Source organism: Perognathus longimembris, chromosome 8 (assembly GCF_023159225.1).
Source record: "Perognathus longimembris pacificus isolate PPM17 chromosome 8, ASM2315922v1, whole genome shotgun sequence".
NCBI lineage: Eukaryota > Metazoa > Chordata > Mammalia > Rodentia > Heteromyidae > Perognathus > Perognathus longimembris.
Genome location: NC_063168.1, coordinates 40,099,672 through 40,114,299, shown reverse-complemented (window position 1 = coordinate 40,114,299; position 14,628 = coordinate 40,099,672). Strand labels below are relative to the sequence as shown.

Sequence of the window (14,628 nt, the reverse complement as noted above, 5' to 3'; positions counted from 1 at the left end):
TGGAGTGGGAGATAGTAGAGGAGTATTTTTTTAAAGTTAAGATTGTAAAGATGAAATTGTTGTGAATGTCCCTCACAAAGTCCTTGATGTCAAATATGTCCAGTAATTGTTACATTGAATATCACTAAGCTGGACAGACAAGAGGAATGTCCCCACCAGATGAACTTCCTCCTTTCTGTTTCAATATTTTCACCTACTAGATGCATATGGGGTAAGGGTATTTTGTTCATGAGGGGCCTTGGCCTTGATAAACAGATTATACTAACATATATGATGGGGCATCTTGGGCAAAATGGTATTAGTTTTGCCTCAGGAGGGATGAGAGATGAAGATCAACCACTCAGTGAACCATATCTTCATGATGAAACCCAACAAAAACTCTGGACACCAAGGCTCTCGTCACTCCCTGGATAGGCAGACCTGCATGCATGTGCCACATGTGAGCCAAGTTACCACTGCCCACAGTTCCACTGCCCACTGAGGGAGACAACAGAAACTTGTACTTGCAACTCCCCTGGGCCCTGCTCCTGTCTCTCTTGTTTGCTGGTTGAACTGATGTTTTCACTATAATAAACTTTGAGAAAACATTGTGGTGACTTCTAGAAGCCTAGTAAATGATCAGGTATGAATGTGACCATAAGGGCCTCAAATTTCAACTAGGACTCAGGCAGCAGGCACCTAACACACACCTTGTCCCAGAAATTTCATTGGTTACACCACATCACACGACCACACGGCTTATTAACATCCACCTTTTGCAAAAAACTAGCCTAGGCAATCACTTTCTGGAGAGAGAGAGAGTTGTTAAATCATCCTGAATTTTCAGACCTTTTGACTTGTGTAATCTAACGGAAATCTCTTCTCAGGAAACTAAAAAATTCCTAGAAGACAACATAGTCCAAACACAACTAAATGCTATGTTTTTCTTAACTTATGAAGTAGAAACAGTATAGCAACTCTGCCTATCTAAGTCATGAATGATACTAGGGACTATGAAGGACAATTGATTTGAAAGGACTTAAGATTTGCAAAGACGCTAATATAGAGTTTCCTTAGCTCATCTCTGCAGTTATGATCCTCTGAGAATTGTAATAGGCAAATAAAAATGATTTAAACACCTAAGACAACTCCTTGGTGATAAACTGCTTTGAAGGAAGGAAAATTACCATCAATTTTTTTTTGCAGTTATTTTCTGACATGTATACAACATATGCCTTCCTAGGCCATGAGGTATTGTATAAATCACTGACATACTGACATTTCTCTTTACAACAATCACACCAGAGTTGTGGAGTTGTTACAAGAGTGCAGTGAGATCTCTGAGGTATTCCCACCGCAGAATGTTGAATGGATTGCTCTTGCTTCAGCTTCTGACATCAGCAGCAGCAATTCACACAGCACAAAAACACTTAGGGATTTTATGCCTCTTTTAGTCCTATACTTTTCTTTTTTTTTTTTTTTTGTCAGTCCTGGGCCCCACAACGCCACTTCTGGCCACTTTCTATATATGTGGTGCTGGGGAATCGAACCCAGGGCTTCGTGTATATGAGGCAAGCTCTCTTGCCACTAGGCCATATTCTCAGCCTTTGTCCTATACTTTCCAAATCAAAATTACATTTTTAGAGAAGGGAAGTAAAAGTCCTTGCCCCTCTACAGCAGTAATATAGAAATCCTGAAATGTTAATTGTGAAAAAGTACTTTGTGAATTGATTCCTTCGAAGATGTACTACAAATATTAGTTATTGTTTTAGCACTTTTTTTAAAAAAGTATGCAAAGAAAACCAGTAAACCTGGAAATGCAGGCCTGTTATTGCACAGTTGATTGGATGTGTTTGGGGTTTTACCATCCAGGATTCCATCCCTCAGAATCAGAACTGGGCAGAAACCCAAGTCACTTGCTGGGGACAACAAATGTGAGCAGTTTTGCCTAGTGAACCATGCTGTGCTGTGGGGACTGGTGAGGGAACCCTGCTGGGTTTCCTTCAGAAGAAAGTTTTGTTGCCCAGGCCTGCTTTTCTTGTGAAGTGGGTGCACAGGAAGCTTGGATGGGGCGGAGCTATGACCCCCCAAAGTAAGGACAGAGTTCCTGACGTCAGGAACTTCCTTAGAAGAGGTGAGACTCAGTCCCTAGACAGGCATTCTGCCTAGTTAGCTTCGGTTGGACTGCCTGCCAAGGGAATTGATGTTATTGTTAGCAAATGCCACTCCACCCAAGACAGGATTTTCAAAGATTCCTCAGATGAATGGGAACTTCTGTTTGCCTCTTGTTTTCTGAAGTATGTTATGACAGGCATTTGATCTGTTCCTCCTTTGTAATTCAGGAAACATTCCTTGGAGCCTGAGGGTGACCTTTAACAGAGAGCAGCGGACACTGTTATCCTTTCTAAGCGATTGCAGGATCTGATGCTGACAGTTCATAGTCTCACAGTTGCATCCGTATTTTAGGTTGATCAAGGAGGAAGGGGGAACATGTCCCTGTTCACAATAGTTTGTTGTGTGATTTGGAGCCCTTCTAACTAGGAAAATGGGGGTAGTTTGGGACAGGGAGCCCAGGAAGTAAGAGCAGCTCCTCGGGGCACCAGGAAAAGCAGGCCTGACCTTGGCCAGCCCTGCCCCTCAGCTGTCTTGAGCAGGCACATCTGGGGCTGACATCTGTTCTGGCACATTCCTGAGGGGATGGCTGTGCAAGGATGTATCTGCTCTTGGTTCTGCCTGACTGTGGGAAAAAAGGGCTATCTGTACTCCATTCCATCTCCATCCCCAGAGCAAAGGCTATAAATTTCCAGCAGGGAATCTGGTGCCTGGGGCACCCCACCTGCTGTCACAGTTGTCTACCCCTTGCTTCTAATAAATTTCAGACGTGCCAGTGGTGGGCAAGAGTGGAGGCAGCCACAGTGATGTCTCCCTGGAGAATGATCCCAGTGCCCCAAACAGTGCCAGGAAGCTAGTCCCACAGTGTGTGTGGGCACGGGAGAGGTCCCAAGCATGCTCCTGTGTGGGGAGCAGCTGTGTAGCCGTGGGAAGAACTGAGTCCATGGAAGCAGGAAAGCGGGTTTCCGAGTCACCAAGCTGTCTCTGCCCAGCTGTGCGACCTTCAGAATGTGACTTGACCTCTCTGGGTCTGAGCCTTTGTCTGTGGAATGCTGTGGGCCTGAACTGCTCTATCAAATGGTCCGCATGAGGAATACGTGCACATGGGAATGCCTTGTGAACAATGCTAGCTAACTGTCTGTGGGGTTGGGCTGTGTGTCTGCCTCTGAAACAGGGACTTTCCATGTCCTCACTAGAATCCTCGTCAACTCTCAGAAGTAGCTTGCTGTTATTATGGGCCAACAGATAAGCAGAGTACAGAGAGATCAAGTGACCTGCCCGTCGTCATGTCCATCTGCAGTAGAGCTGTAATTTGAGCCAAGCCCACCCACCCTTTTCGTCACTAGCATGGATATTTCATGTGGGAAATGTCAGTGTTCACCTTTGAAACTTCCCTTCCCATAACTTGATGCTCAGTGATTTTTTTTTTCCTTATGCCAGTAATGGGACTTGAACTTAGGGCCTGGGTTCTGTCCCTTAACTTTTTTGCTCAAGGTTGGTACTCTAGCTTTTTCAGGTTACTTAGAAATAAGAAAGAGCCTCGTGAACTTCCCTGCCTGGGCTGGCTTTGATCTGTAATCCTCAGATCCCAGACTGTTGAGTAGGTAGGATTACAGGTGAGGGCCACCAGAACCCAGCTCTTAGGAGATCTACAATCCTAGTATCTCATGTTTGTCCAATTTCACTCTACCCTCACTGTGACCTTATTAAAACACAGCCTTGAACCAGGCACTGGTGGCTCATGCCTATAATTCTGGCTACCCAGGAGGCTGAGATCTCAGGATCACAGTTTGAACCTAGCCTAGGAAAGAAAGTCTATGAGATTCTCATTCCAATTAACCATCAAAAAGCTGGAAGTGGAGTTGTGGCTCAAGTGTCAGAGTGCTAGCTCATGGATAGGACCTAGAGTACCTAGGTCCTCAGTTCAAGGACACACACACACACACACACACACACACACACACACACACACACACTGACTTCAAACTTTTTAATGCTTCTACTAAGATATGGAATCCAAAGACCTTTCCCTTGAACCTGGTAAGACATGTGACTGCTTAAACCAATAGGGTAAGGCAGAAGTGATGACCGGAGATTTCTAAGACTGAGCTATAAAAGGCATTGGCTGCTGGATCTGTGCATGGTCTCACAGCCCATGTGGAAGTTTACTCTTGTGGGGCTGGGCCACATGGCTGAGTGCAGTCTTTCCTACAAGGCACCAGGCATGTCAGTGGCTCCTGTGGCCCCACTGCTCTGGCCCCAGCCTGCTGTGGACTGGGAGGCAAAGATGCTGAATACTCACTGTGCAGTGAAATGGCAGCTGTCTGCCACCGTCTTGGGAACCTTTATTGTGCTGCAATAGATACTTGATAGATCTAAGATGTCCCAAACCAGAGTTGTCCCAATGCTATAATTCTGCCTTTCAGTTAACAAAAGGTTCTCTCACTAAAAAGGCAGGAAATGTTCCTGTACCATTGCCATTCACCAAGTTTTATTTCTCTCATCCACTTCCTCTTTTCCACATCCACTGCCCAACCTTATTAGCTCAGTCCCTTAGCTCCAGGACTTAGTTCAGGTCCTGCTATCCATAGGCAATGGTCTCCAGGAGGATCTCCCTGCCTTTCCATCTGTTGTCTGTGTTTCTGGAACTGGTCACTGCAGATGCATGTAAATCTAATCCGTCTCAGGCCTTGCTTAAAATTCTCTGCAGGCTCTTCATTGCTGCTGGACTTCACATGACCTTTGCAGTTTGGCAGCTTCTCTCCTGCCAGCCAGGCTCTCATCCCATTGCTCTGTGCATCTCCCCAGAGCTACCCACTCTTTGCACAACATGCCAGTGTGTTTCTGTCCTTTCTCCATTCTCTTCCCTCTACCTTGGCTGCCTGTGCCTTTGTGCTTCCCATGTCTGAAACATTTTATTGTACCTCCAAGGTCTCACTGAGACATGGTGGCTCCCCTTCTGACAACCCCATGCAGAACAAATGTTCCTTCATAGACATCCTATTGTCTCCTAGTTTGTATGTCACTTTTGCATGAAGCATTTGTGTGCTGTATACTTCATATGTCCAGAGCCTGCCAGATAGCCTAGAAATGCTGCTGGGCGTCTGTTGCTGTCCTCTCAGTCAGAGGACGGTCTTCCCATGGTGGCATTTTAAAATTCAATCCCCAAAAGATCACATCCCTCAACAACTTTAGGTGTCTCTCCTTTCAATGAAAACAGAATTCTTGGTAAAACAGAGATGTCTCCCCCATGAGTTGGTGAATTAGACCCTTGCCCATTTCTGTGCCACTTCTAATCCTCTCCCTTGTGTGTTCCCGATTATTCTCCAACATAGTATCATCATAAATATGTGATTTCTGCATATCAATTTATTACTAGTAGTATATTCTTTTTTTCCTCTATTCTGTCCCTGCATCCCTGCATCAAGTCTCGGGCTTGCCCAAGAGGTTATACTTTTTTCCTGGGTCTTGAAATAGCAAGTATTCTCTCTCTTTGTGAAGGGAGACACCTACTAATACCTGAGGTCACACCTTTGTTTTTCCACCACCTTTCCTTGACCACCCAACATGCCTTCTCCAGCTCCCCCTTCTCCCTCACTCCATACTGATTGACTTTTGCTCTGAGCATTTCTTCCTGGTCAACACTGTAATTCTTCCAGATGAAATCTTTGGGGTTTTTTTTGGCCAATCCTGGGGCTTGAACTCAGGGCCTGAGCACTGTGCCTGGATTCTCTTTTTTTTTTTCTCAAGGTTAGCACTCTACCACTTGAGCCACCGCGCCACTTCTGCTCTTTCTATATATGGGGTGCTGAGGAATCGAACCCAGGGCTTCATGTATATAAGGCAGGCACTCTGCCCACTAGACCATATTCCCAGCCCCAGATGAAATCTTAAGACGCTGCAAATAGAGGTAGTTTTTTTTTGTTGTTTGCCTTTTCTTGTTCTTTATAAGATATTTCAGCAACTCTATACCTGGCCAGAAGTTCTTTTTTGTTTTTTAAAAATAAAACAAGCTTTATTGAGATGCAATCCATATGGCCATATAGTCCTTAGCTCTTTTTTCTTTTCCTTTTAAAATTCTATTTGAAATTTTAAATTGTTATTATAAAGGTGATGTGTAGATAGGTTACTGTTTCATAAGTCAGGTAATGAATACATTTCTTTTGGGAAAATGTCATCACTTCTCTCTCACACAGTTTTTTCCTCCTGTCCCTGCCAACAAGTTGATATAGTTCATTTTCAACATAGTGTCCAGTATCACTGCTGCTTTTGTTTACCCTTTGTCCTTCCATTTCTGTTCAATCCCTTACCCACCCCTAAAGACAGATACATGAACAAATAAGACAAAAAGAAAAGAAAAAACTCTAGTTTCCATTTCCTAAAGTTAATTTTGATAAATATTATTTTATATTAGGAGTCCTTTTTAAAATGAGGTATTTGAGTAGTTAAATTTGAGTGATTGAGAACTGAGATTTTAAATACCACTCGATATCTACAGTACTTCTATTCACTATGCTATTTTAAAGTAAAAAGAAAAAATATAGCATGGAAAAGGGAACATAAAGATTTTAATGTATGTTTGTTTATTTATTTTATTTTTTGCCAGTCCTGGGGCTTAGACTCAGGGCCTGAGCACTGTCCCTGGCTTCTTTTTGCTCAAAGTTAGCACTCTACTTCTTGAGCCACAGTGCCACTTCCAGCTTTTTCTGTTTATGTGGTGCTGAGGAACCCAACCCAGGGCTTCATGCATGCTAGGCAAGCACTCTACTACTAAGCTACACTCCTAGCCTAGGATTTTCATGTTTCAAGTAAAAATAAAATGGTACTTAGAGAATGAATTTTATACCCTACATTTATCAGGGAATAATGAATTTCTTTCACAATAACAGGGTAATTGGTCCTCTTTTCACGAACTTAATGGGGTTGAAGTATAGCTAAGAGGTAGATACTTTGCTACCATGTGTGAAGCCCTGGAAATAATAATTAATAATTTAATCACCAGTTCACATACTGGTCTCTTTAAAAGAATGTTGCATACAGTAATTAAATTGTGTGTTAGAAACCTGGCACCAGTGGCTCACACCTATAATCCTAGCTACTTAGGAGGCTGAGATATGAGGATTATAGTTTGAAGCCATCCCAGGCAAGACAGTCCAGGAGACTCTTCAATTAATCACCAAAAAGCTAGAAGGGGTGCTGTGGCTCAGAGTGCTAACTTTGAGTAAAAAAGCTAAGGGACAGTGAATTTAAGCCTGAGTCCTAGCATAAAAAATGTAAGAAATTAGAAAGAAAAAGCTGTAATAAGTCAGCTTGAATGTAGCGAACAGTTTTCAAATACAGAACACTTGACAGACTTCTAATTCTCTTATTCTTTTCTTTTTTCCATGGCAACATAAAGATAGAATAAGCCAGTGTTAAAGTTTGCCTTAAGAGTCAATGATGAAATACACATGTCAAAATACAACCTTCAGGTTTTCTGCAGTCTCCCTGGCTCCCTTCTCTTGCATGTGGTAGTGTGCAGAGACACCATACAGCTTTCACACCTCAGGCTGCAAAAAGCATTGATTAATTTTACTAGTGAAATCATTTTTGTTTTGCTTCCACAATCATAGACTATCTAATGAGGTATTTAATAAGTGCAAGTTATCTTTTTATAATATACATAGTCAAACTTTTAAGGCTTCTTTTTCTCCTTACACCTTTCCAGTTATTTTACCCACATTTATGAAGATCCAAAACAATATATATCCAGAGGCTCCAAAGAAACAGATCAGCAGGTTTATCTACTAAAGAATATAACATGTGGATATGGAAATATATAACTTTAATAAAGTTAATGATAAATGGGAGAATGAGAAAATATAACAGAGTGATTATTAATATCTTTAAAGAGTCAAAGGTTTGAAATAGAAAGCTCATACAAATCAGTAAAAGAAAGTTAATTCAATTAACCAGGAATTGGCAAGGGCATGTAAGGCAGTTCACAGCAGAAATACATAATAAATGCTGTCATATATCAGAATACAACTTGACCTATGAGATGAGTAGAAATTAATAAGATTATTCATATACAATGTTGGTAAGAACGAGGGGAAAATCAATAATAAGTACAACCTTTTCAGAAGAGCAATTTGAAGCTGGGCATGGGTGGCTCACACCAGTAATCCTAGCTACTCAAGAGGCTGAGATCTGAAAATGGAGGTTCAAAGCCCATCCACACAGACAAATTGGAGAGACTCTTATCTCCAATTAGCCTGCAAAAAGGTGAAAGTGAAGATGTGGCTAAAGTAGTAGAATGCCAGTCTAGAGTGAAAAAGCCGAGAGAGAGTTCAAGGCCCTGAATTTAAGCCCCAGTCATAGCTCACAACAAAGAAATTTTTACAAAAGTTAATAAAATTGTAAATACAGATGCTTTTTTTTTGTCATGGGGTTTGAACTCAGGGCCTGGGCACTATGCCCGAGCTGTTTCACTCAAAGCTAACAGTCTACCCTTTGAGCCGCAGCAGCACTTTAGTTTTCCGGGGGTTAATTGGAGAGAAGAGTCTCATGGACCTTCCTGCCTGGGCTGGCTTTGAATTGTGACCTTCAGATTTCAGCCTCCTGAGTAGCTAGAATTACAGGTGTGAGCCACCAGCACCCAGATACACATGCATTTTTAGTCTACAATTTTTCTCCTTGGTTATCTGTCCTACAGAAGTAACTACAAGTAAACAGAGACACTCAGTTTCTGTATTTCTGAAACTTCAAATAACTGAAGAAACTTCAGTGTTTATTAATAAGGCTCTTTACATTATGGTGCATCTGCACAATGTAATGTTCTACTGTGTATCCAAAACATGGGCTAGATGTTCTCCTCTTCCATTTTCCCTAAATTTTTACAGTGACATCAATTGATTTAACTTTGGAAACTTTAATGAAAACAATTGAAGAAGAAAACTATCTGAAAACATGCTAACTCCTGTCATGAATATCAACCCATCAAGTTTTATATTTACTAGGCACAGTGCAGGCACACATGTTTCTTGGGAGTTACTTGGGAAGCTGAAGTAGAAGGATGGCAAGTTCAAGGCCAGCCTGGGAAATACAGAGAGACCCTGTCTCAAAATAAATTACATTCATAGTTACCTTTAAAATCTCAAGTTTGTGCTATAGTCTTTCTTGCCCAATGACCCTGTCTTACTCATTTCCAGATGTCCCTCTTCATGGATAAACCTGACCTGTGGTGATGGCTGTAACCAGAAGATACTCACTGGGGCAGTGGGCTTGCAGTGCCCACTGGAGTAAAAGAGCCAAAGAAAGTCAGCCAGATCTCACCCTACTGTGAATGTGTGTTCACACACCTCACCAGAAGAGCTGCCACAGCTTGGCCATTTGTACTGAGGCCCAGGATGCAGTGAGACTCAGTGTCCTAGACCCAGATGTCCCTTCCTTTTCGCCTGGTTTTGGGCATGAGTCTAGGAGATGCATGAACAACCATTCTGGGGCCTGGAGGCTGTCTGTGTTTAACCCTCCTGGTTAGACTTGCCATTGTGAGGCACAAATGTCACTCCACAGGACTATCCTGGGTTAGTGGAGATAATATTGATTAGGATTAGCAAGGACAGACAACCAGTAGCCATTCCTGGAGAAATCCCAGCTCCACAGCCTTGTAGCCCCCAGAGTTTATTTGGGGAGCTAGGCCTTCATCTAAGCTAGTTCAAAAGGAGTTATAAACAAGATTCGCAAATAGAAAGTGAGTGTGGTGATTTGAATCTCTTTCTTAATTTGAATCTCTTAATCTTTCTTAAGTAATCAAATCATTTGCTTTGTGCATGTGAATGACAGTATTTTTTTAAGAATATCGCATTTTTTTCTAAAATATATTTGAGAAAACATACAAAACAAACAAAAAACTTGTTTAGGAAAGAAAGGATGCAAGAATTCCCAGTTTTCCTCTGAGATGGAACATCTTATAAAGTACAGTTTGAATAACAAGAATAATCAAAAGTAATATTTTACCACTCATAAATCAGTTTTTAAAAAGAAGCATTCAATGAAAAGAGAAAACTGAATGTGTTCAAGTGAAACTCTTCAAGCCTCAACTTAGTTCACACAAGTTCCAGTAAGCCTTTTTGGACCTTGATCTCTTGAATTCTGCAGCTATGGAATTTAAGTTTAGACCCAACTTTATACTTTCACTCTATTCTTGACTGTTTTCATTCAAAATGATGTCCACTATTTTTGAGTCCAAAAGCATTCATTGTTAGTCTCATGTAACATGTACTCCACTCATGAATGAATAAAGGAACCAGTAAAGCCACAAATGGGCCAATGACAGCTTCTGGAGCGTTGGTTTTTATATCTAGTCTTAGACAACTTAAGTTCAAAGCAAGACTTTTGCTAGTAGTGCAGTTTCTTGACTTGGCCATTGTCACTGACATCTCTGGAAAGTAACCTGTGTTCTCTAAGCCATTGATCTTTATCCACATAGATAATAATAGCCAAGAAAGGATTTCTGAAATTCCTTTTTTTAAAAAAAAAAATTTTAGCCTTTGGCTTGTACTCTTTTTCTCTAGTTCCATTTCCTTCTAAAATAGTGTTTCTTCATGGGTGGTTGTTAGGTTACCTGCAGCGATCACCTGTGACCCTCATTAAATGCACACATTGTGGGTTCCCTTGTGAACTTTGGAGCCGATTCTTAGGCATGGAGTAAGGCCTGTATCTTTCAGTGGTTCCTATGGATTCTAAGGTGTGAGAATACATTTATTTTCCTTTCTTCTCTCTTGTTCTCAGGTACTTGTGTCTGATTTTCACAAGCCCACTAAGGTTATATTGTATTGTTTCTCAGTGATGAGTCTCAGACACAGATGTGCTGATGAGATAAGTTGACAGAGTCCCCTAGTCAGTTCTGCCATGTCACACCATCCACCTGGCCAGCATCTGCCCATTTGCATGCACCTAAGGTCCCTGGTATCAGTAGATAATTTTCCCTGTTGATCTCTAAGATGCTTTACCACAGCCCCGAAAGCTGGGATTTGCTCATTCACCTGTGGATGCTACAGGAAGACAGTGTGCTTATGCCCTTTGTCCACACCCTCATCTACACCCACACACCTGCACACATGGGCACACCTGTGCCTTACCATGGGAACATGGACAGAGAATATGTAACTCCTTCACCTCTTTTTAGATATTTTTCAAATCAGTGTTTCTGTGGTGATGTCTTTTATAGCTTCGTTTCCTTGACTACAGGTTGAGAATGATGAAAAGCCTCTGCATGCCTTTTAGTAGTTATGTCTCTATTGGGCTTGGTGGCTGAATGACTGTATTCTTAGTCCTGAGTCAGAGTCTGTTATATTGATGCTATCATTCATCTCATTGAACTGGAATCTCAGAATCAATTTGCATGAAGCACATCCCTACCCAGGAATTGATCATCTTCATCCCTCCCTTTTTGTTGTTGTTGTTTTGTGTTTTGCCAACCCTGGGGCTTGAACTCAGGGTCTGAGCATTGTCCCTGGCTCCTTTTTGCTCAAGGCCAGCACTCTACCACTTGAGCCACAGCGCCAGTTCTGGCCATTTTCTATATATGTATGGTGCTGAAGACTCGAACCCAGGGCCTCATGTATATGAGACAGGCACTCTTGCCACTAGGCCATATTCCCAGCCCCTTCATCCCTCCTTTATTGCATCAAATACTAGCTCCACTGCTTTCAAGGGCTGCTGTGGCCCAAACTCTGTCTGCTCAAACCTTCCTCTGCTGCCTCGGTTCCATCCCCCTTTGATTTTTTTCCCAACCTTTGTTCTAACTTCTATCCCTGCTGGTTCTAATGAAAGGTTCACATCCAAATCCTAGCTCCCTGAGTGACTTGGGGCAAGTTTTTCGGTCTCTAGGTCTATTTCTTCACCCATTGGTAATAGGGGCCACCATGTTCTGATATGTAATTTGACCAACTGCCCAGTAACTAAATATATGTGTGTATGTGTGTATATATAACTATATATATATATACATATATAGTTTTAGCAGCTATTTTTGTGAGAAAGCTAAGTCCATACTTACCCCATAGTGACTCCAGTTGCTGAACAGAACAGTCAATCTGTAGCAAAGCACAATTTTTGTACTGTAAAAACGAATAAAATATCACAAACATACTTTCCTTTCTCTTTTACTCCTTTCTCTAAATATCTGTACCACTTGGGCATTTCATTCAAAGCAATATTCTAAATCACATCCTATCAGTGTTCAAAGAACTATAAGAGTAAATACTAGAAATTGAAAAAAGTAAAACGGAGCCAGTACAACACAGGATTTACTTATAAAAGTCATAGCCTTGAGAGGGAAAGAAAGCTCAGGGATAGTGCCCAGGCCCTGAGTTCAAGCAAAAAAGTGGGGGTTTGGAGGTGGGAGCTCCACTTTTACATTCCTGGTGGTCCCAGCATGTAACCTATGCTGCAGCTATCTCATTTCCTCATGCCCTTCCATTTATCTGCTTTCCTACTCAAAATACTTCTTCCCCCACCTCTGTCCATTTACCACCCATTCCTACTCAAACGTTACCACTTCTACCAGTCTTCCTAAATCTCTCCTGGTCCCCACCCACTAGCTAGGCCCTCCACAGACACTAGTAAATACACAGATGTTCTCTATTTGTTCTCCTCTCCTTGTGCTCACAAATAAACTACATTTCACAGGTATTCCTTTAACTGACCCTGAGGTTGATGTATACCAACAGATCATGGACAGAAGTAAGACTCATCATTTTCCATCTATTGACTTCAAAATATTCTTTGATAGTGTCCTTGAAACGAGCAGTGGAACTTAATTATTCTCTTAAGTGTGAGCTGGACTTAGTGATTCTCTTCTAATGAACAAATGTGGCATATGACTACTGAGACTAGATCATAAAAGGCACTAGAGCCAGGAACCAGTGGCTCACGCCTGTAATCCTAACTAGTCAGGAGGCTGAATTCTGAGGATTGTGGTTTAAAGCCAGCCTGGGAAAGGAAAATCTGTGAGACTCTTACCTCCAATTAATCACACACACACACACACACACACACACACACACACACACACACACACACACACACACACGCCAGAAGCAGAGCTGTGGCTCAAGTGGTAGAGCATAGCCTCGAGCTGAAAAGGCTCAGGGACAGTACCGAGGCCCTGAGTTCTGGCAACACAAAACAACAACAACAAAAACCCCAACTGCATTAGAATATCCACCTCTCCCTACCCCACCTAATTACTCACTGGCTTATGGGAACTCCAACTGCCATGTTGTAAAGTCACTTGGTCAGCATCTTTGGAGAGGTCCACATGGGAAAGACCTGAAGCTTCTAACAACTGGCAAACATCTGAGCCCTTCTACCAATAACCATATGAGCAAGCCATCTTAGAAGATCCTTTGTCATTCAGTTCTTCAGGTAAGTGTTGCCTAGCTAATCTTGAATCCATGTGAGAAATCCAGATCCAGAACTACCCAGCTAAGCTATTGAATTCCTGACCCACGGAAAGTATGAATTCCCCCCTCCTAGTCCTGGGCTTGAACTCAAGGTCTGGGAACTATCTCTGAGCCTTTGTGCTCAAGGCTAGTGCTCTATTACTTGAGCTACAGCTCCACTTTTAGCTTTTTGGTGGTTAATTGGAGATAAGAGTCTCATGGACTTTCCTGTCTGGGCTGGCTTGGAACTGCAATCCTGAGAGCTCAGCCTCCTGAGTAGCTAAGATTACAGGTGTGAGCCACTAGTAATACTTTATTTTTAACCTAGTAATATAATAAATGGCATTCAATAATGTACTGGTTTTGCCACAAAACATTTCATATACTAATGTACACAAATTCTCTTATTTGCCTCTTCATAGAAGGGTGCAAGAGAAAGAGGAGCAATATCTTAGAAAGTCACTTCTAGAACAAACAAGGCTATTTTACAGTGGTGAGAGCTATTTATGCCGTGTAAAACATCCTCCTCTTTATTTCTTATGCCATTTGCTGTTCTTTACCTCATATGGTATAATTAATGAAACTTTTCTTTTTCATTCTAGTCTTTCTTTTGTTCTTTGTGTTGGTTGTAGGCCTGAGTGTCTGAGTTCTTTTGCTCAAGGCAAGAGATCAAGCACTATCAGCCACAGCTCCACTTCTGGTTTTCTGGTTGCAGTTAATTGGAGAAAGAATCTAACAGGGACTTTTCTGCCTGGGGTTGGCTCTGAACCAGGATCCTAGATCTCAGCCACCTGAGTAGCTAGGATTAAAGGTGTGAGCCAATACCTGGCTAGTCTATAAATATAAAATGGACATGATTACAAGATGCTTGGCAATATATGCATTGCCAATATATCTCCTCAAATGCTCACAGCAACCCTAGAAAGTTGACACTATTTTGATTTTTCAGATGCAGGGTCTGAGCAGTTAAGAGGTTAAGTAGACTTACTTATAGACTAGAAAAGGCAAAGGTGACAAATGTTCTTGTTCCCAAATTCAGGCTCAGAGCTCCCTCCCCAATATTCCTTCTCCCACACAGTGCCTAAAAAAGCTCCTGAAATACCATTGT

The 14,628-nt window shown here is 41.9% G+C and overlaps 1 protein-coding gene across 1 annotated transcript in view; it reads left to right on the top strand.

Annotated features, from left to right (window-relative positions):
• Positions 1–9,838, top strand: part of C8H2orf73 (chromosome 8 C2orf73 homolog) — a 49,541-nt gene extending 39,703 nt beyond the window's left edge. Inside the window, 1 exon segment of the mRNA XM_048352933.1 lies at positions 9,282–9,838. The gene's annotated coding sequence lies outside the window, so the exon portion shown is untranslated.
• The last annotated feature ends 4,790 nt before the right edge of the window (positions 9,839–14,628 follow it).